The sequence below is a fragment of the Scyliorhinus torazame genome, chromosome 31 (genome assembly GCF_047496885.1).
Source record: "Scyliorhinus torazame isolate Kashiwa2021f chromosome 31, sScyTor2.1, whole genome shotgun sequence".
Lineage (NCBI taxonomy): Eukaryota > Metazoa > Chordata > Chondrichthyes > Carcharhiniformes > Scyliorhinidae > Scyliorhinus > Scyliorhinus torazame.
In genome coordinates, this window is record NC_092737.1 from 6,400,162 (window position 1) to 6,425,027 (window position 24,866).

At 47.4% G+C, this 24,866-nt stretch overlaps 1 protein-coding gene across 3 annotated transcripts in view; it reads left to right on the forward strand.

The window, feature by feature from the left end:
* Positions 1–24,866, forward strand: part of LOC140404635 (solute carrier family 35 member G3-like) — an 81,397-nt gene that overhangs the window by 55,260 nt on the left and 1,271 nt on the right. Inside the window, exon 1 of one of the 3 annotated variants that reach the window (XM_072493245.1) lies at positions 22,132–22,154. The exons of the other annotated variants lie outside the window; for them this stretch is intronic. The gene's annotated coding sequence lies outside the window, so the exon portion shown is untranslated. Of the gene's footprint in view, positions 1–22,131; positions 22,155–24,866 lie in introns of those variants that run through there. 3 annotated transcript variants of the gene reach the window in all.

The following is a 24,866-nucleotide window of genomic DNA, read 5'->3' on the forward strand; positions in this document are numbered from 1 at the left end:
AATACACGCTGGGGATTGTGTGTCCCAACCCCGGGTTCCATCCAGCTCCCAGTCATGTCAACAAGTTAAACCCGCCACCCCCCACCACCCCCCCCCCCCCCCCCCAACCCCCACACACACCCCTTTTTGGATGCCAGGTTTTTTTATTTCCCCCTTTTTGACCCTCGCTCGCTCGCGGCACCTTCCAATCAAATCCGTAAGCAAGGTCAGGTGAGGTCGTGCTCACGCTGAAGGCTGCCATGTGTTGTCAAGGGAACTAGGCCGAACCAGGCCTGGACGTTTCCCCGTTTCACACCCAGTGTATTTCCCCAGATGCGCTCAGGTTTCAAAGGGGTGACCGACTGGCCGGAAACGTAACGAGGGCCCCGGCGTATAAATACGGTGGCTGCCAGGGCAGGTGGGAGGCTGGGAGTCCTGCAGAGAGTAACTCACCTCCTGACTCCCCAAAGCCTGTCCACCATCGACAAGGCGCAAGTCAGGAGTGCGATGGAATACTCTCCACTTGCCTGGATGAGCGCAGCTCCAACAACACTCAAGAAGCTCAACACCATCCAGGACAAAGCAGCCCCGCTTGATTGCTCCCCTTCCACAAACATTCGCTCCCTCCCCCACCGACGCACAGTGGCAGCCGTGTGTCCCATCTACAAGATGCACTGCAGCAACTCACCGAGGTTCCTGAGGCAGCACCTTCCAAACCCACGGCCTCTACCATCTAGAAGGACAAGAGCAGCAGATACCTGGGAACCCCACCACCTGGAGGTTCCCCTCCGAGTCACTCACCGCCCCGACTGGGAAATATATCGGCCGTTCCTTCACTGTCATTGGGGCAACATCCTGGAACTCCCTCCCTAACAGCACAGTGGGTGTACCTACACCACAGGGACTGCAGCGGCTCAAGATGGCGGCTCACCCACCACCTTCTGAAGGGGCAATTAGGGATGGGCAGTAAATGCTGGGCCCGGCCAGTGGTGCTCGCAGCGCAAGCATGAATCAAAATCAGCCTCTTGGGGCAAAGTGACTGTCAATTCACAACATCAACAAAACACGATCACAGTAGGTTCACACTCACACTCATTAACACACTCACACTCACCCACACTCACACTCACCCACATTAACACACTCACACACATTAACACACTCACACTCACCCACATTAACACACTCACACTCACCCACATTAACACACTCACACTCATTAACACACTCACACTCACCCACACTCACCCACATTAACACACTCACACACATTAACACACTCACACTCACCCACATTAACACACTCACACTCATTAACACACTCACCCACACTCACACTCACCCACATTAACACACTCACACACATTAACACACTCACACTCACCCACATTAACACACTCACCCTCATGAACACACTCACACTCACCCACATTAACACACTCACACTCACCCACATTAACACACTCACACTCACCCGCATTAACACACTCGCACTCATTAACACACTCACACTCACACACATTAACACACTCACACTCACCCACATTAACACACTCACACTCATTAACATACTCACACTCACCCACATTAACACACTCACACACATTAACACACTCACACTCATTAACACACTCACGCTCACACACATTAACACACTCACACTCACCCACATTAACACACTCACACTCATTAACACACTCACACTCACCCACATTAACACACTCACACTCACCCACATTAACACACTCACACTCACACACTTTAACACACTCACCCACATTAACACACTCACACTCACACACATTAACACACTCACACTCATTAACACACTCACACTCACCCACATTAACACACTCACACTCACCCACATTAACACACTCACTCATTAACACACTCACACTCACCCACATTAACACACTCACACTCACACACATTAACACACTCACACTCATTAACACACACTCACCCACATTAACACACTCACACTCACCCACATTAACACACTCACCCACATTAACACACTCACACTCATTAACACACACTCACCCACATTAACACACTCACACACATTAACACACTCACACTCATTAACACACTCACACTCACCGACATTAACACACTCACACTCACCCACATTAACACACTCGCCCACATTAACACACTCACACTCATTAACACACACACTCACCCACATTAACACACTCACACTCACCCACATTAACACACTCACCCACATTAACACACTCACACTCACCCACATTAACACACTCACACACATTAACACACTCACACTCATTAACACACTCACACACATTAACACACTCACGCACATTAACACACTCACACTCATTAACACACTCACACTCACCCACATTAACACACTCACACTCACACACATTAACACACTCACACTCATTAACACACTCACACTCACCCACATTAACACACTCACACTCACCCACATTAACACACTCACCCACATTAACACACTCACACTCACCCACATTAACACACTCACACTCACCCACATTAACACACTCACTCATTAACACACTCACACTCACCCACATTAACACACTCACCCACATTAACACACTCACGCTCATTAACACACTCACACTCACCCACATTAACACACTCACACTCACCCACACTAACACACTCACCCACATTAACACACTCACACTCATTAACACACTCACGCTCACCCACACTAACACACTCACACACATTAACACACTCACACTCACCCACATTAACACACTCACACTCATTAACACACTCTCACTCACCCACATTAACACACTCATACTCACCCACATTAACACACTCACCCACATTAACACACTCACACTCATTAACACACTCACACTCACCCACTCGCCCACATTAACACACTCACACTCACCCACATTAACACTCATACTCACACACATTAACACACTCACACTCACCCACACTAACACACTCACACACATTAACACACTCACAGTCACCCACATTAACACACTCACACTCACCCACATTAGAAACGCATACTCACACACATTAACACACTCACACTCACCCACACTAACACACTCACGCACATTAACACACTCACACTCACCCACATTAACACCACTCACACACATTAACACACTCACACTCACCCACACTAACACACTCACACACATTAACACACTCACACACATTAACACACTCACACTCATTAACACACTCACACTCACCGACATTAACACACTCACACTCACCCACATTAACACACTCACCCACATTAACACACTCACACTCATTAACACACTCACACTCACCCACATTAACACACTCACACTCACCCACATTAACACTCTCACCCACATTAACACACTCACACTCACCCACATTAACACACTCACACACATTAACACACTCACACTCATTAACACACACACACTCACACACATTAACACACTCACACTCACACACATTAACACACTCACACTCATTAACACACTCACACTCACCCACACTAACACACTCACCCACATTAACATACTCACACTCACACACATTAACACACTCACACTCACCCACATTAACACACTCACACACATTAACACACTAACACTCACCCACACTAACACACTCACCCACATTAACACACTCACACTCACACACATTAACACACTCACACTCACCCACATTAACACACGCACACACATTAACACACTCACCCACATTAACACACTCACACTCATTAACACACTCACACTCACCCACGTTAACACACTCACACTCATTAACACACTCACACTCACCCACATTAACACACTCACACTCACCCACACTAACACACTCGCCCACATTAACACACTCAAACTCACACACATTAACACACTCACACACATTAACACACTCACACTCACCCACATTAACACACTCACACACATTAACACACAAACACTCACCCACACTAACACACTCACCCACATTAACACACTCACACTCACCCACATTAACACACTCACCCACATTAACGCACTCACACTCACCCACATTAACACACTAACACAAACGCATTAACACATTAACACACACACATTAACACACTAACACACACATTAACACACTAAAACACACACATTAATGCACTAACACACTAACATACGCACACATTAACACACTAACACACACATATCAACACACTAACACATACAGATATTAACACACTAACACACACACATTATCACACTAACATGCACACATTAACACACTAACACACACACATTAACACACTAACACACGCACATTAACACACACACACACGTTAACACACAGGCACACTAACACACACACATTAGCACGCTAACACACCCACATTAGCACACTTACATGCACATGTTAACACACACCCACACTAACACACTTACACACACATTAGCACACTAATACACATGCATTAACACACTAACACCCACCCAGATTAACACACTAGCACACTAACACACACACATTAACACACTAAAACACACTCATTAACACACCTACATGCGCACATTAACATACTCACACACATACATTAACACATTCACACACACACATTAACACACACACTAACACACACCCACATTAACACACTACCACTAACACATTAGCACACTAGCACACACACATTAATACACAAACACACACACATTAACGCACTCACACATTAATACACTCACACATTAACACACTCACACATTAACACAACAACTCACACACATTAACAGTAACACACACTCACATTAAGACACTCACACATTAGCACACTAACACACACTAACACATTAACACACTAGCACACACACATTAATACACAAACACACACACATTAACACACTCACACATTAATACACTCACACATTAACACACTCACACATTAACACAACAACTCACACACATTAACAGTAACACACACTCACATTAAGACACTCGCACATTAGCACACTAACACACACTAACACATTAACACACTAACACATTAACACACTAACACACTCACATATTAACACATTAACACACTAACACACTCACATATTAACACATTAACGCACTCACACACTAACACAAACACATTAACACACTAACACACACAGACTCACTCATTAACACATGCACACATTAACACACTAACACACACATTAATACACTAACGCACTCACACATTAACACACTAACACAAACACAGATTAACACACACACTAACACATGCACACATTAACACACAAACAGACACACACATTAACACAATAACACACACTAACACACACAGAGATTAACACACTAATGCACGCACACATTAACACACTAATGCACGTATACATTAACACACAAATGCATGCACACATTAACACATTTACACAAACACATTAACATACACGCACACACTAACACACACCCACACTAACACACACACATTAATACACTAACACACACACATTAACACACTCACACATTAACACAACAACTCACACACACTCACATTAAGACACTCACACATTAGCACACTAACACATTAACACACTAACACACTAACACATTAACACACTAACACACTAACGCACTCACACACTAACACGCACACATTAACACACTAACACACACAAACACATGCACTCATTAACACACTAACACATGCACACATTAACACACTAACACAAACACAGATTAACACACACACTAACACATGCACACATTAACACACAAACAGACACACACATTAACACAATAACACTAACACACACAGATTAACACACTAACGCACGCACACATTAACACACTAACACGCGCATACATTAACACACTAACTGACGCACACTTTAACACACTAACACACACACATTAACACACTCACTCACCACAGATTAACACCGTAATACACACACATTAACACACAAACACACACACATTAACACACTAACACACACACACATTAACACACAAACACATTAACACACACACATTAACACACAAACACACACACATTAACACAATAAACCACGCACACATTAACACACTAACACACACACTTTAACACACTAACACACACTAACACACACACACATTAACACACTAACACACACACACATTAACACACTAACACACATTAACACACTAACACACACACATTAACACACCAACACACACACATTAACACACTAAGACACACACATTAACACATTAACACACACACATTTGCACACTAACACACACACACATTAACACACCAACACACACACATTAACACACTAACACACACAGGTATTAACATACTACCACACACATATTAACACACCAACACACACATTAACACACTAACACACACACATTAATACACTAACACACATGCACATTAACACACCAGTGCACCAACACATTAACACAACAAACACACACACTAAGCTACACACATTAACACACCTACATTAACACACCAACACACACACACATTAACACACTAACACATACACATTAACACAATAAACCACGCACACATTAACACACTAACATACACACATTAACACACTAACACACTCACTCACCACAGATTAACACACTAATACACACACATTAACACACAAACACACACACATTAACACACAAAAACACACACATTAACACAATAAACCACGCACACATTAACACACTAACACACACACTTTAACACACTAACACACACTAACACACACACACATTAACACACTAACACACACACACATTAACACACTAACACACATTAACACACTAACACACACACATTAACACACCAACACACACACATTAACACACTAAGACACACACATTAACACATTAACACACACACATTTGCACACTAACACACACACGCATTAACACACCAACACACACACATTAACACACTAACACACACAGGTATTAACATACTACCACACACATATTAACACACCAACACACACATTGACACACTAACACACACACATTAACACACTAACACATATGCACATTAACACACCAGTGCACCAACACATTAACACAACAAACACACACACTAAGCCACACACATTAACACACCTACATTAACACACCAACACACACACACACATTAACACACTAACACATACACATTAACACAATAAACCACGCACACATTAACACACTAACATACACACATTAACACACTAACACACTCACTCACCACAGATTAACACACTAATACACACACATTAACACACAAACACACACACATTAACACACTAACACACACATTAACACACTAACACACAAACATTAACACACTAATGCACGCACACATTAATACACACACACATTAACACACTAACACACACACACATTAACACACTAACACACACACATTAACACACTAACACACATGCACATTAACACACCAGTGTACCAACACATTAACACAACAACAAACACACACACTAAGCCACACACATTAACACACTAACACACCTACATCAACACACCAACACACACACACATTAACACACTAAGACACACACATTAACACACTAACGCACACACATTAACACACTAACACATACACATTAACACACTAACCCACACACATTAACACACTAACACACTCACTCACCACAGATTAACACACTAATAGACACACATTAACACACTAACACACACACCTTAACATACTAACACACACACATTAACACACTAACACACACATTAACACACTAACACATACACATTAACACACTAAGACACACACATTAACAAACTAACAGACACACACTCACATTAACACACTAACACACACATTAACACACTAACACACACATTAACACACTAACACACTTACACACACATTAGCACACTAATACACATGCATTAACACACTAACACCCACCCAGATTAACACACTACCACACACTAGCACACTAACACACACACATTAACACACTAAAACACACTCATTAACACACCTACATGCGCACATTAACATACACACACAAATACATTAACATATTCACACACACACATTAACACACACACTAACACGCACACGTTAACACACTAACACACACCCACATTAACACACTACCACTAACACATTAGCACACTAGCACACACACATTAATACACAAACACACACACATTAACGCACACACACATTAATACACTCACACATTAACACACTCACACATTAACACAACTCACACACATTAACAGTAACACACACTCACATTAAGACACTCGCACATTAGCACACTAACACACACTAACATATTAACACACTAGCACACACACATTAATACACAAACACACACACATTAACGCACTCACACATTAATACACTCACACATTAACACACTCACACATTAACACAACAACTCACACACATTAACAGTAACACACACTCACATTAAGACACTCGCACATTAGCACACTAACACACACTAACACATTAACACACTAACACATTAACACACTAACACCCTCACATATTAACACATTAACACACTAACACACTAACACACTCACATATTAACACATTAACGCACTCACACATTAACACAAACACATTAACACACTAACACACACAGACTCACTCATTAACACACGCACACATTAACACACTAACACACACATTAACACACTAACACACTCACACATTAACACACTAACACAAACACAGATTAACACACACACTAACACATGCACACATTAACACACAAACAGACACACACATTAACACAATAACACACACTAACACACACACAGATTAACACTAATGCACGCACACATTAACACACTAATGCACGTATACATTAACACACAAATGCATGCACACATTAACACACTTACACAAACACATTAACATACACGCACACACTAACACACACCCACACTAACACACACACATTAATACACTAACACACACACATTAACACACTAACATACTCACACATTAACACACTCACACATTAACACAACAACTCACACACACTCACATTAAGACACTCACACATTAGCACACTAACACATTAACACACTAACGCACTCACACACTAACACGCACACATTAACACACTAACACACACAAACACATGCACTCATTAACACACTAACACATGCACACATTAACACACTAACACAAACACAGATTAACACACACACTAACACACACACTAACATGCACACGTTAACACACAAACATTAACACAATAACACTAACACACACAGATTAACACACTAATGCACACACACATTAACACGCTAACACACGCATACATTAACACACTAACTGGCGCACACTTTAACACACTAACACACACACATTAACACACTCACTCACCACAGATTAACACACAAACACACACACATTAACACACTAACACACATACGTTAACACACTAACACACACACACATTAACACACAAACACATTAACACACACACATTAACACACAAACACACACACATTAACACAATAAACCACACACACATTAACACACTAACACACACACTTTAACACACTAACACACACACACATTAGCACACTAACACACACACATTAACACACTAAAACACACTCATTAACACACCTACATGCGCACATTAACAAACTCACACACATACATTAACTCATTCACACACACACATTAACACACGCACTAATGCACGCACACATTAACACACTAATGCACGTATACATTAACACACAAATGCATGCACACATTAACACACTTACACAAACACATTAACATACACGCACACACTAACACACACCCACACTAACACACACACGTTAACACACTAACATACATGCACATTAACACATCAGTGCACCAACACATTAACACAACAACAAACACACACACTAAGCCACACACATTAACACACTAACACACCTACATTAACACACCAACACACACACACACATTAACACACTAAGACACCCACATTAGCACACTAACACATACACATTAACACAATAAACCACGCACACATTAACACACTAACACACGCACATTAACACACTAACACACTCACTCACCACAGATTAACACACTAATACACACACATTAACACACAAACACACACACATTAACACACTAACACACACACTAACACACACACACATTAACACACTAACACACACATTAACTCACTAACACACAAACATTAACACACTAATGCACGCACACATTAATACACACACACATTAACATACTAACACACACACATTAACACACCAACACACTAAGACACACACAGTAACACACTAACACACACACATTAACACACTAACACACACATGTATTAACATACTACCATGCACACATTAACACACCAACACACACATTATCACACTAATACACACACATTAACACACTAACACACACACATATTAACACACTAATGCACCCACACATTAACACAACAACACACACACACTAACATACACACATTAACACACACACATTAACACACCAATACACACGCACATTAGCACACTAATACACATGCATTAACACACTAACACACGCCCACATTAACACACTACCACTCACTCATTAGCACACTAACACACTCATTAACACACTAACACACACATTAACACACTAACACACACATTAACACACACGCACACTAACACACACCCACACTAACACACATACATTAACACACTAACACACACATTATCACACTAACACACACATTAATACACTCACACATTAACACACACAAATTAACAGTAACACACACTCACATTAAGACACTCACACATTAGCACACTAATACACACTAACACATTAACACACTAACACATTAACACATTCACACATTAACACATTAACACACTAACACAGGCACAGATTAACACACTCACACAATAACACACTAATGCACTCACACAATAACACTCTAACACACACACAGATTAACACACACTAACACATGCACACATTAACACACTAATGCACGCACACATTAACACACTTACACACACACATTAACACACTAACACCCACATTAACACACTAATACACATACATTAACGCACAAACACACACACATTAATACATTAACACACGCACATTAACACACGCACACATTAACACACTAACACACACTAACACACACGCACATTAACACACTAACACACACACATTAACACACTAACACACGCATGCGTTAACACACTAACACACACACAGATTAACACTAACACATACACACATTAACACACCAACACACACACATTAACACACTAAGACACACACATTAGCACACTAACACACACACACATTAACACTCTAACACACACATTAACACACTAACACACGCACACGTTAACACACTAACACACACACAGATTAACACTAACACACACACACATTAACACACCAACACACACATACATTAATACACTAAGACACACATATTATCACACTAACACACACACATTAACACACTAACACTCACATGTATTAACATACTACCACGCACACATTAACACACCAACACACACATTAACACACTAACACACACATTAACACACCAACACACACATTAACACACTAACACACACATTAACACACTAACACACACATTAACACACTAACACTCACATGTATTAACATACTACCATGCACACATTAACACACCAACACACACATTAACACACCAACACACACATTAACACACTAACACACACGCACATTAACACACTAATGCATCCACCGGTTCGCCCCAGGAAGAACAGGTGGAGGGTTTTCGGGGTGGCACAGGGCAGGGATATGCAAGTTGGGGGACCTATTTGTGGACGGGAAGTTCGTGAGCTTGGGTGAGCTGGAGGAGAAGTATGGGCTTCCCCCGGGGAACACCTTCAGGTACTTACAGGTAAGGGCGTTTGCCAGACGGCAGGTGGTGGAATTCCCGCGGCTACTGCCACACACAGTACAGGACAGGGTGCTCTCGGGGGGGGTGGGTGGGAGTGGGGAAGATCTCGGAAACTTACCAGGTGGTGCAGGAGGAGGAGGAGGCCTCGGTGGTGGAGTTGAAAGGTAAGTGGGAGGAGGAGTTGGGAAAGAGATCGAGGAGGGGACGTGGGCAAATGCCCTAGGGAGGGTGAACTCTTCCTCTTCATGCGCGAGGCTCAGCCTCATACAGTTTAAGGTGCTGCACAGGGCACACATGACCGGGACAAGGATGAGCAGGTTCTTTGGGGGTGAGGACAGGTGTGTTAGGTGCTCAGGGAGCCCAGCAAATCACACCCATATGTTCTGGGCATGCCCAGCGCTGGAGGAATTTTGGAAGGGCGTAGCGAGGACGGTGTCGAGGGTGGATGGATCCAGGGTCAAACCGGGCTGGGGGCTCGCAATATTTGGGGTGGCAGAGGAGCCGGGAATGCAGGAGGCGTAAGAGGCCGGAATTCTGGCCTTTGCGTCCCTGGTAGCCCGGCGAAGGATTCTCCTTCAGTGGAAAGATGCGAGGCCCCCAAGCGTGGAATCCTGGATCAGCGATATGGCGGGGTTTATTAAATTGGAGAGGGTGAAATTCGCCTTGAGTGGGTCGGTACAAGGGTTCTTTAGGCGGTGGGAACCGTTCTTAGACTTCCTGGCAGAACGATAGACATTGGTCAATGGCAGCAGCAGCTCGGGGGGGTGGGGGGGGGGTACTTTATTTTTGTTTATGTTATTTACACTGGAGGGTCTGAGAGGGTGTATACACCTGTAGTGTTAAGTCGGGGGGTTAATGTTAATTTATTATTTAGGTACGGGAGGGGGGGGTTTGGGGGGTTGCTTTTTTCGATTGTGTTTTGTACTTAACCCTGTTGGGTTCTTTTTTCTTTCTCATTTTGTTATTGATATTTTATGAAAACATTTAATAAAAAATTTTTTTTAATAAAACACACTAACACCCACACATTAACACAACAGCACACACACACACTAACACCCACACATTAACACAACAGCACACACACACACTAACACCCACACATTAACACAACAGCACACACACACACTAACACACACACATTAACACAACAGCACACACACACACTAATGCACCCACACATTAACACAACAGCACACGCACACACTAACACACACATATTAACACAACAGCACACACACACACTAACACCCACACATTAACACAACAGCACACGCACACACTAACACACACACATTAACACAACAGCACACGCACACACTAACACCCACACATTAACACAACAGCACACGCACACACTAACACACACACATTAACACAACAGCACACGCACACACTAACACACACACATTAACACAACAGCACACGCACACACTAACACCCACACATTAACACAACAGCACACACACACACTAACACCCACACATTAACACAACAGCACACACACACACTAACACACACACATTAACACAACAGCACACGCACACACTAACACCCACACATTAACACAACAGCACACACACACACTAACACCCACACATTAACACAACAGCACACACACACACTAACACCCACACATTAACACAACAGCACACGCACACACTAACACACACACATTAACACAACAGCACACGCACACACTAACACCCACACATTAACACAACAGCACACACACACACTAACACCCACACATTAACACAACAGCACACACACACACTAACACCCACACATTAACACAACAGCACACGCACACACTAACACACACACATTAACACAACAGCACACGCACACACTAACACCCACACATTAACACAACAGCACACACACACACTAACACCCACACATTAACACAACAGCACACACACACACTAACACCCACACATTACCACAACAGCACACGCACACACTAACACACACACATTAACACAACAGCACACGCACACACTAACACACACACATTAACACAACAGCACACGCACACACTAACACACACACATTAACACAACAGCACACACACACACTAATGCACCCACACATTAACACAACAGCACACACACACACTAACACCCACACATTAACACAACAGCACACACACACACTAACACCCACACATTAACACAACAGCACACACACACACTAACACACACACATTAACACAACAGCACACACACACACTAATGCACCCACACATTAACACAACAGCACACACACACACTAACACCCACACATTAACACAACAGCACACGCACACACTAACACACACACATTAACACAACAGCACACACACACACTAACACACACACATTAACACAACAGCACACACACACTAACACACACATTAACACAACAGCACACGCACACACTAACACACACACATTAACACAACAGCACACACACACACTAACACCCACACATTAACACAACAGCACACGCACACACTAACACACACACATTAACACAACAGCACACGCACACACTAACACACACACATTAACACAACAGCACACACACACACTAACACACACACATTAACACAACAGCACACACACACTAACACACACACATTAACACAACAGCACACACACACACACTAACACACACACATTAACACAACAGCACACGCACACACTAACACACACACATTAACACAACAGCACACACACACACTAACACCCACACATTAACACAACAGCACACGCACACACTAACACACACACATTAACACAACAGCACACGCACACACTAACACACACACATTAACACAACAGCACACACACACACTAACACACACACATTAACACAACAGCACACACACACTAACACACACACATTAACACAACAGCACACACACACACTAACACCCACACATTAACACAACAGCACACACACACACTAACACCCACACATTAACACAACAGCACACGCACACACTAACACACACACATTAACACAACAGCACACGCACACACTAACACCCACACATTAACACAACAGCACACACACACACTAACACCCACACATTAACACAACAGCACACACACACACTAACACCCACACATTAACACAACAGCACACGCACACACTAACACACACACATTAACACAACAGCACACGCACACACTAACACCCACACATTAACACAACAGCACACACACACACTAACACCCACACATTAACACAACAGCGCACACACACACTAACACCCACACATTACCACAACAGCACACACACACACTAACACACACACATTAACACAACAGCACACGCACACACTAACACCCACACATTAACACAACAGCACACACACACACTAACACCCACACATTAACACAACAGCACACACACACACTAACACCCACACATTAACACAACAGCACACGCACACACTAACACACACACATTAACACAACAGCACACGCACACACTAACACCCACACATTAACACAACAGCACACACACACACTAACACCCACACATTAACACAACAGCACACACACACACTAACACCCACACATTAACACAACAGCACACGCACACACTAACACACACACATTAACACAACAGCACACGCACACACTAACACCCACACATTAACACAACAGCACACACACACACTAACACCCACACATTAACACAACAGCACACACACACACTAACACCCACACATTACCACAACAGCACACGCACACACTAACACACACACATTAACACAACAGCACACGCACACACTAACACACACACATTAACACAACAGCACACGCACACACTAACACACACACATTAACACAACAGCACACACACACACTAATGCACCCACACATTAACACAACAGCACACACACACACTAACACCCACACATTAACACAACAGCACACACACACACTAACACCCACACATTAACACAACAGCACACACACACACTAACACACACACATTAACACAACAGCACACACACACACTAATGCACCCACACATTAACACAACAGCACACACACACACTAACACCCACACATTAACACAACAGCACACGCACACACTAACACACACACATTAACACAACAGCACACACACACACTAACACACACACATTAACACAACAGCACACACACACTAACACACACATTAACACAACAGCACACGCACACACTAACACACACACATTAACACAACAGCACACACACACACTAACACCCACACATTAACACAACAGCACACGCACACACTAACACACACACATTAACACAACAGCACACGCACACACTAACACACACACATTAACACAACAGCACACACACACACTAACACACACACATTAACACAACAGCACACACACACTAACACACACACATTAACACAACAGCACACACACACACACTAACACACACACATTAACACAACAGCACACGCACACACTAACACACACACATTAACACATTTTTAAAAAATATATATATTTATTAAGAATTTTAACACAGTTTTTCACCCTTACAAACAAACCCCACCTGTAACAAAAAGAAAGAAAGCACACAGAAAGACATGAACATAGCAAATCGATATGATACAGAGCTTTGTACATTGGATTCCTCCCGTACATGTCAGTTTTCCAGATCCTTCATGTATTTTCTTGCTCAAATACCCCCCAAATAAACCCCCCTTCCCCCTCCCTCCCTCCTCCCCCCCACCCCACGCAAGACATCCCCCCCTCCCCCTCCCTGGGTTGCTGCTGCTGCTGACCGGCCTTCCTCTAACGCTCCGCGAGATAGTCTAGGAACGGTTGCCACCGCCTGTAGAACCCCTGTGCAGACCCTCTCAAGGCGAACTTAATCCTCTCCAACTTGATAAACCCAGCCATATCGTTTATCCAGGCCTCCACGCTGGGGGGCTTCGCCTCCTTCCACAACACATTAACACACTTACACAAACACATTAACACAATAAACCACGCAAAAATTAACACACTAACACACACATATTAACACAATAAACCACGCACAAATTAACACACTAACACACACAAATTAACACACTAACACACACACATTAACACACTAACACGCACACATTAACACAATAAGAAACACACATTAACACACTAACACACACACATTAACACAATAAGAAACATCCATTAACACACTAACACACACATTAACACACTAACACAAGCACACATTAACACACTAACAGATACACACATCAACACAACACACACTAACACCATCACAGATTAACACACTAACTCACGCACACATCAACACACTAACACACACATTAACACACTAATGCATGCACACATTAACACACTTACACACACACATTAACACACTAACTCATGCACACATTAACACACTAACACACACACATTAACACACTAACACACACACAGATTAACACACTAATGCACGCACACATTAACACACTAATGCATGCACACATTAACACACTTACACACACACATTAACACACAAACACACACACATTAACACACTAACACACACACATTAACACACTAACACACACACAGATTAACACACTAATGCACGCACACATTAACACACTAATGCATGCACACATTAACACACTTACACACACACATTAACACACAAACACACACACATTAACACACTAACACACACACATATTAACACACTAATACACACACATTAACACACAAACACACACACATTAACACGCTAATGCACTCACACATTAACACAACACACACACATTAACACACTAACACACACCCACATTAATAGAACACAGGTACACATTAACACACTAATTGACACACTAACACACACACATTAACACACCAACATGCACACATTAACAGAACACATGCACACAATAGCACACTGATTAACACACTAACCATGCACACATTAACACACTTAGACACACTGAAACATAGATTAATACATTCGAACACATGTTAAAACACACTCGTTCACATTGACAGACAGTCGCAAACATTAACACATGTAAGCTCACACTCAGATACAGTAACATACACAAACATACACATGTAAACACATTAAGCACACGCTAACGCACATTAACACAAACACGTCACACAAATCCCCGGCCATGTCACTCACCATCCTGACCATATTGGCCGTTCCTTCAGTGTGGCTGTGGCCTGGCAGTGCTCGGGGCACTTTCTGGATGCCTTTCATTGACATCATGGCTGATCAGATGTGATAATCCTCAACTCCCCTTCACCGCCTTATCCCCATAACCCTCCATTCCCTGCCTGATTCTAAACCTGTCTCTCCCAGCTCAGAACACACTTACCGACCAGCCTCTGCAGCTCTCTGCGGTGAGGAATTCCACCCAGTCACTACCCTCTGAGAGAAGAATATTCATCTCCCCCACTCCCCGTGGGAGCGAGTCCCACATTCTCCCCACTCCCCGTGGGAGCGAGTCCCACATTCTCCCCACTCCCCGTGGGAGCAAGTCCCACATTCTCCCTACTCCCCGTGAGAGCGAGTCCCACATTCTCCCCACACCCGTGGGAGCGAGTCGACCATTCTCCCCACTCCCCGTGGGAGCGAGGCCCACATTCTCCCCACTCCCCGTGGGAGCGAGTCCCACATTCTCCCCACTCCCCGTGGGAGCGAGTCCCACCTTCTCCCCACTCCCCGTGGGAGCGAGTCCCACATTCTCCCCACTCCCCGTGGGAGCGACTCCCACATTCTCCCTACTCCCCGTGGGAGCGAGTCCCACATTCTCCCCACTCCCCGTGGGAGCGAGTCCCACCTTCTCCCCACTCCCCGTGGGAGCGAGTCCCACATTCTCCCCACTCCCCGTGGGAGCGAGTCCCACATTCTCCCCACTCCCCGTGGGAGCGAGTCCCACATTCTCCCCACTCCCCGTGGGAGCAAGTCCCACATTCTCCCCACTCCCCGTGGGAGCGAGTCCCACCTTCTCCCCACTCCCCGTGGGAGCGAGTCCCACATTGTCCCCACTCCCCGTGGGAGCGACTCCCACATTCTCCCCACTCCCCGTGGGAGCGAGGCCCACATTCTCCCCCACTCCCCGTGGGAGCGAGTCCCACATTCTCCCCACTCCCCGCGGGAGGGAGTCCCACATTCTCCCCACTCCCCGTGGGAGGGAGTCCCACGTTCTCCCCACTCCCCGTGGGAGCGAATCCCACATTCTCTCCACTCCCCGTGGGAGCGAGTCCCACATTCTCCCCCACTCCCCGTGGGAGCGAGTCCCACATTCTCCCCACTCCCCGTGGGAGCGAATCCCACATTCTCCCCACACCCCGTGGGAGCGAATCCCACATTCTCCCCACTCCCTGTGGGAGTGAGTCCCACGTTCTCCCCACTCCCCGTGGGAGAGAGTCCCACATTCTCCCCACTCCCCGTGGGAGCGAGTCCCACATTCACCCCACTCCCCGTGGGAGCGAGTCCCACATTCTCCCCACTCCCCGTGGGAGCGAGTCCCACCTTCTCCCCACTCCCCGTGGGAGCGAGTCCCACATTCTCCCCACTCCCCGTGGGAGCGAGTCCTACATTCTCCCCACTCCCCGTGGAAGCGAGTCCCACATTCTCCCCACTCCCCGTGGGAGCGAGTCCCACATTCCCCCCACTCCCCGTGGGAGCGAGTCCCACATTCTCCCCACTCCCCGTGGGAGCGAGTCCCACATTCCCCCCACTCCCCGTGGGAGCGAGTCCCACATTCTCCCCACTCCCCGTGGGAGCGAGTCCCACATTCTCGCCACTCCCCGTGGGAGCGAGTCCCACATTCTCCCCACTCCCCGTGGGAGCGAGTCCCACATTCTCCCCCACTCCCCGTGGGAGCGAGTCCCACATTCTCCCCACTCCCCGTGGGAGCGAGTCCCACATTCTCCCCCACTCCCCGTGGGAGCGAGTCCCACATTCTCCCCACTCCCCGTGGGAGCGAGTCCCACATTCTCCCCCACTCCCCGTGGGAGCGAGTCCCACATTCTCGCCACTCCCCGTGGGAGCGAGTCCCACATTATCCCCACTCCCCGTGGGAGCGAGTCCCACATTATCCCCACTCCCCGTGGGAGCGAGTCCCACATTCTCCCCCACTCCCCGTGGGAGCGAGTCCCACATTCTCCCCCACTCCCCGTGGGAGCGAGTCCCACATTCTCCCCCACTCCCCGTGGGAGCGAGTCCCACATTCTCCCCACTCCCCGTGGGAGCGAGTCCTACATTCCCCCCACTCCCCGTGGGAGCGAGTCCCACATTCTCCCCACTCCCCGTGGGAGCGAGTCCCACATTATCCCCACTCCCCGTGGGAGCGAGTCCCACATTATCCCCACTCCCCGTGGGAGCTCCCACGCAACTGGGACACGGGCGTGATTCTACAGCCTGCCCGATATTCCCAGCGAGCCACAGGTGAGGTCACAGCCAATTACTGCTCAGCTGTGTGGAATTCAAACTCTTGTTTATAGCAATTGACCCCGTAACCTTCCTCTGCCTGCCTGATATTTTTAATCTCACTTATTGCCTGCACCCTGCCCCCATAATGTTTTCAAGGAATGGATCCCAGAAGTCCTCGTGTTTCCCTCCCTCTCCCGGCTTCTCCCACCTCAGTGAACATTTGGACTGGAAGAGATTTCCCGGCCCAACCACCTCGCCAACTCCACGCCCCCTCTTGACGTCCCCATCGCTCCCCACAATGTACAGCTCCCGGAGTCTGGAGTCTTCTTCATTGGTCTCAGACTCTTCCCCGGTGAGCCCCTCCCTGGCGACCAGAATGGGCCTCTCAGGGCACGGTGGCGCAGTGGTTGGCACTGCTGCCTCACACGGCCAGGGACCCGGGTTCGATTCCCGGCTCGGGTCACTGCCTGTGCGGAGTCTGCACGTTCTCCCCGTGTCTGCGTGGGTTTCCTCCGGGTGCTCCGGTTTCCTTCCACAAGTCCTGAAAGACGGGCTTGTTGGGTGAATTGGACATTCTGAATTCTCCCTCTGTGTACCCGAACAGGCGCCGGAATGTGGCGACTAGGGGCTTTTGACAGTAACTTTGTCGCAGTGTTAATGGAAGCCGACTTGTGATAATAAAGATTATGAATTAAAATTATTTTAGCTGCACCCTGTACTGCTCAAACCGCACTCCCCCCATTCCGACGTGGGACAATCCCGCCCCACGGTCTCCCAGAGAGGGAGAACCCTGCCCGGCCTCCGTTCCGCCGAGCTGAGGGACAGGGCGAGGCTGCCGCTGAGGTCACTTTGGCCAGCGTTTGTGACCTCACAGGGCGGGTGGAGGGCTCCTGTGACCTCAACGCCCCCTCCGCCTCCCCCCCCCCTCCCCATCACTGAGAAAGGGGCCTGAGGTGAGTCTACCTCTTCCACTGTAACGCAGGCCAATCCCACCGCCACACCAGCCCGCGTATTGCTCTTTAATCCGGGCGCTCCCGGGGGGCCAGCGCCCCCCCCCCATGGTCGCCCGGCCAGCAATACCCTCACCCACCGTCCTCAGATTCCGAACCACCGCCCCCCCCGAGCGGACAGTCACCCAGAGGAGAGCAGCCAGCTTTCCCCGGGCATGGTGGCCGTTCGCGTGACTGGTTGGTTTACAGAGAGGGATGTTGGTCAGGGTTCCAGGGCAGTCGCCACCCTCTGCGTGAAAAAGTGCCCCCCCCCCCCCGTGACTGACCCTTCAACTCAGGGGAACAGCTGCTCCCTCTCCACCCTGTCCGTGCCCCTCAGAACCCTGTCCACCTCGATCAGGCCGCCCCCTCACTCTTCTCTGCTCCAGAGAAAACAACCCCAAGCCTAGCCAACCCCCCTTCATAACTGAAATGTTCCATCCCAGGCACCATCCTGGTGAATCTCCTCCGCACCCCCTCCAGCGCAATCACATCCTTCCTACGATGTGGTGACCAGAGGGCAGAAAGTTATAATGGGGAGTAGGCAGATTGAGTTATTCTGACACTGTGCGCCCCCACCCCAGTTCTAGACAGCCCAACGAGGTGGCGGGGGCGGGAGGCGGGACATGCTCTCCGTCTCCACCCGGGTCAAAGCGCCCGTAGGAATCTTAATTGTTTCAAGAAAACCGCCTCTCGTTTTTCTAAACTCCATTGGGCGCAGGTCCAACCTTCGACCCAGGAGTGAGCGTTCCTCTCAAACTCCTCGAAAGCAAGTGTCTCCCTCCTTCAAAGACCGTCAGTTGGGATTTGAGACGGTCAGAGGCTTGAGGGAGAGGGGCGAATAGTTTGTTGACGGGGCGAAGAGAGAGGCGGTAAGGACGAGCAAACGGATTGGGGTCTCCATCCATGGGAATCATTCAAAGCTGACGGACAGGCCCGCTGGGTAATCAAACGGGTACTGACCCTCTGACAGTGCGGCACTCCCTCAGTACTGACCCTCTGACAGTGCGGCACTCCCTCAGTACTGACCCTCTGACAGTGCGGCACTCCCTCAGTACTGACCCTCTGACAGTGCGGCACTCCCTCAGTACTGACCCTCTGACCGTGCGGCACCTCCTCAGTACTGACCCTCTGACAGCACGGCACTCCCTCAGTACTGACCCTCTGACAGTGCGGCACTCCCTCAGTACTGACCCTCTGACAGTGCAGCACTCCCTCAGTACTGATCCTCTGACAGTGCGGCGCTCCCTCAGTACTGACCCTCTGACAGTGCGGCGCTCCCTCAGTACTGACCCTCTGACAGTGCGGCACTCCCTCAGTACTGACCCTCTGACAGTGCGGCACTCCCTCAGTACTTACCCTCTGACAGTGCGGCACTCCCTCAGTACTGACCCTCTGACAGTGCGGCACTCCCTCAGTACTGACCCTCTGACAGTGCGGCATTCCCTCAGTACTGACCCTCTGACAGTGCGGCACTCCCTCAGTACTGACCCTCTGACAGTGCGGCACTCCCTCAGTACTGACCCTCTGACAGTGCGGCACTCCCTCAGTACTGACCCTCTGACAGTGCGGCACTCCCTCAGTACTGACCCTCTGACAGTGCGGCACTCCCTCAGTACTGACCCTCTGACAGTGCGGCACTCCCTCAGTACTGACCCTCTGACAGTGCGGCACTCCCTCAGTACTGACCCTCTGACAGTGCGGCACTCCCTCAGTACTGACCCTCTGACCGTGCGGCACCTCCTCAGTACTGACCCTCTGACAGCACGGCACTCCCTCAGTACTGACCCTCTGACAGTGCGGCACTCCCTCAGTACTGACCCTCTGACAGTGCGGCACTCCCTCAGTACTGACCCTCTGACAGTGCGGCACTCCCTCAGTACTGACCCTCTGACAGTGCGGCACTCCCTCGGTACTGACCCTCTGACAGTGCGGCACTCCCTCGGTACTGACCCTCTGACAGTGCGGCACTCCCTCGGTACTGACCCTCTGACAGTGCGGCACTCCCTCGGTACTGACCCTCTGACAGTGCGGCACTCCCTCAGTACTGACCCTCTGACAGTGCGGCACTCCCTCAGTACTGACCCTCTGACAGTGCGGCACTCCCTCGGTACTGACCCTCTGACAGTGCGGCACTCCCTCAGTACTGACCCTCTGACAGTGCGGCACTCCCTCAGTACTGACCCTCTGACAGTGCGGCGCTCCCTCAGTACTGACCCTCTGACAGTGCGGCACTCCCTCAATACTGACCCTCTGACAGTGCGGCACTCCCTCAGTACTGACCCTCTGACAGTGCGGCACTCCCTCAATACTGACCCTCTGACAGTGCGGCACTCCCTCAGTACTGACCCTCTGACAGTACGGTGCTCCCTCAGTACTGACCCTCTGACAGTGCGGCACTCCCTCAGTACTGACCCTCTGACAGTGCGGCACTCCCTCAGTACTGACCCTCTGACAGTGCGGCACTCCCTCAGTACTGACCCTCTGACAGTGCGGCGGTCCCTCAGTACTGACCCTCTGACAGTGCGGCACTCCCTCAGTACTGACCCTCTGACAGTGCGGCACTCCCTCAGTACTGACCCTCTGACAGTGCGGTGCTCCCTCAGTACTGACCCTCTGACAGTGCGGCACTCCCTCAGTACTGACCCTCTGACAGTGCGGCACTCTCTCAGTACTGACCCTCTGACAGTGCGGCACTCCCTCAGTACTGACCCTCTGTGCGGCACTCCCTCAGTACTGACCCTCTGACAGTGCGGCACTCCCTCAGTACTGACCCTCTGACAGTGCGGTGCTCCCTCAGTACTGACCCTCTGACAGTGCGGCACTCCCTCAGTACTGACCCTCTGACAGTGCGGCACTCCCTCAGTACTGACCCTGTGACAGTGCGGCACTCCCTCAGTACTGACCCTGTGACAGTGCGGCACTCCCTCAGTACTGACCCTGTGAATGTCAGCCTGGATTATGAAGTTCGGGTCTCTGAAATGGGTCTTTATTCCGACCTGATCTGACTTAAATCTAAAGTCCAGTCTTACTCTCAACTGGCACGGAGTTGTGGGCTCTTCCAGATGTGTGTGCATCTGTATATGTGTGTGTGTTTGTGTATGTGCGTGCGGCCATCTCCTCATATGTGTACCTGTGCATGTGACTGCTTCCATATATATGTATGTGCGTGGGTGTATCTGAGTATGTGTGTCTGTCCATGTGTGTGTGTGTGTCCACGTGTGTGTGTGTCTGTCCATGTGTGTGTGTGTCCATGTGTGTGTGTGTGTGTGTGTCTGTCTCCGTTTTCAGTGGGTAAAATTGGATTTGCCTTGTCTGTGATGCTCCTAGGGTTCAATAGCCTGCCCTGACTGACTGCCTTTATTTCAACTTGAGATTTCTGTCTAGCGCGCACAGCATTGAGAGAGCAGAAAGAGGCTGTGCGGCCCATTGGATGTGTGCTGGCGTTTACGCTGCAACAGTAGCTCCTCCTACCTCCTCTTCGCCTCGCCCGTGCAGCACATCGTTCTACTCCTTTCTCCCTCGTGTGTGTATCCAGCTCTCCCCCCCTCCCCCCTCCTTAACTGCGTCGATACCAGTCACCT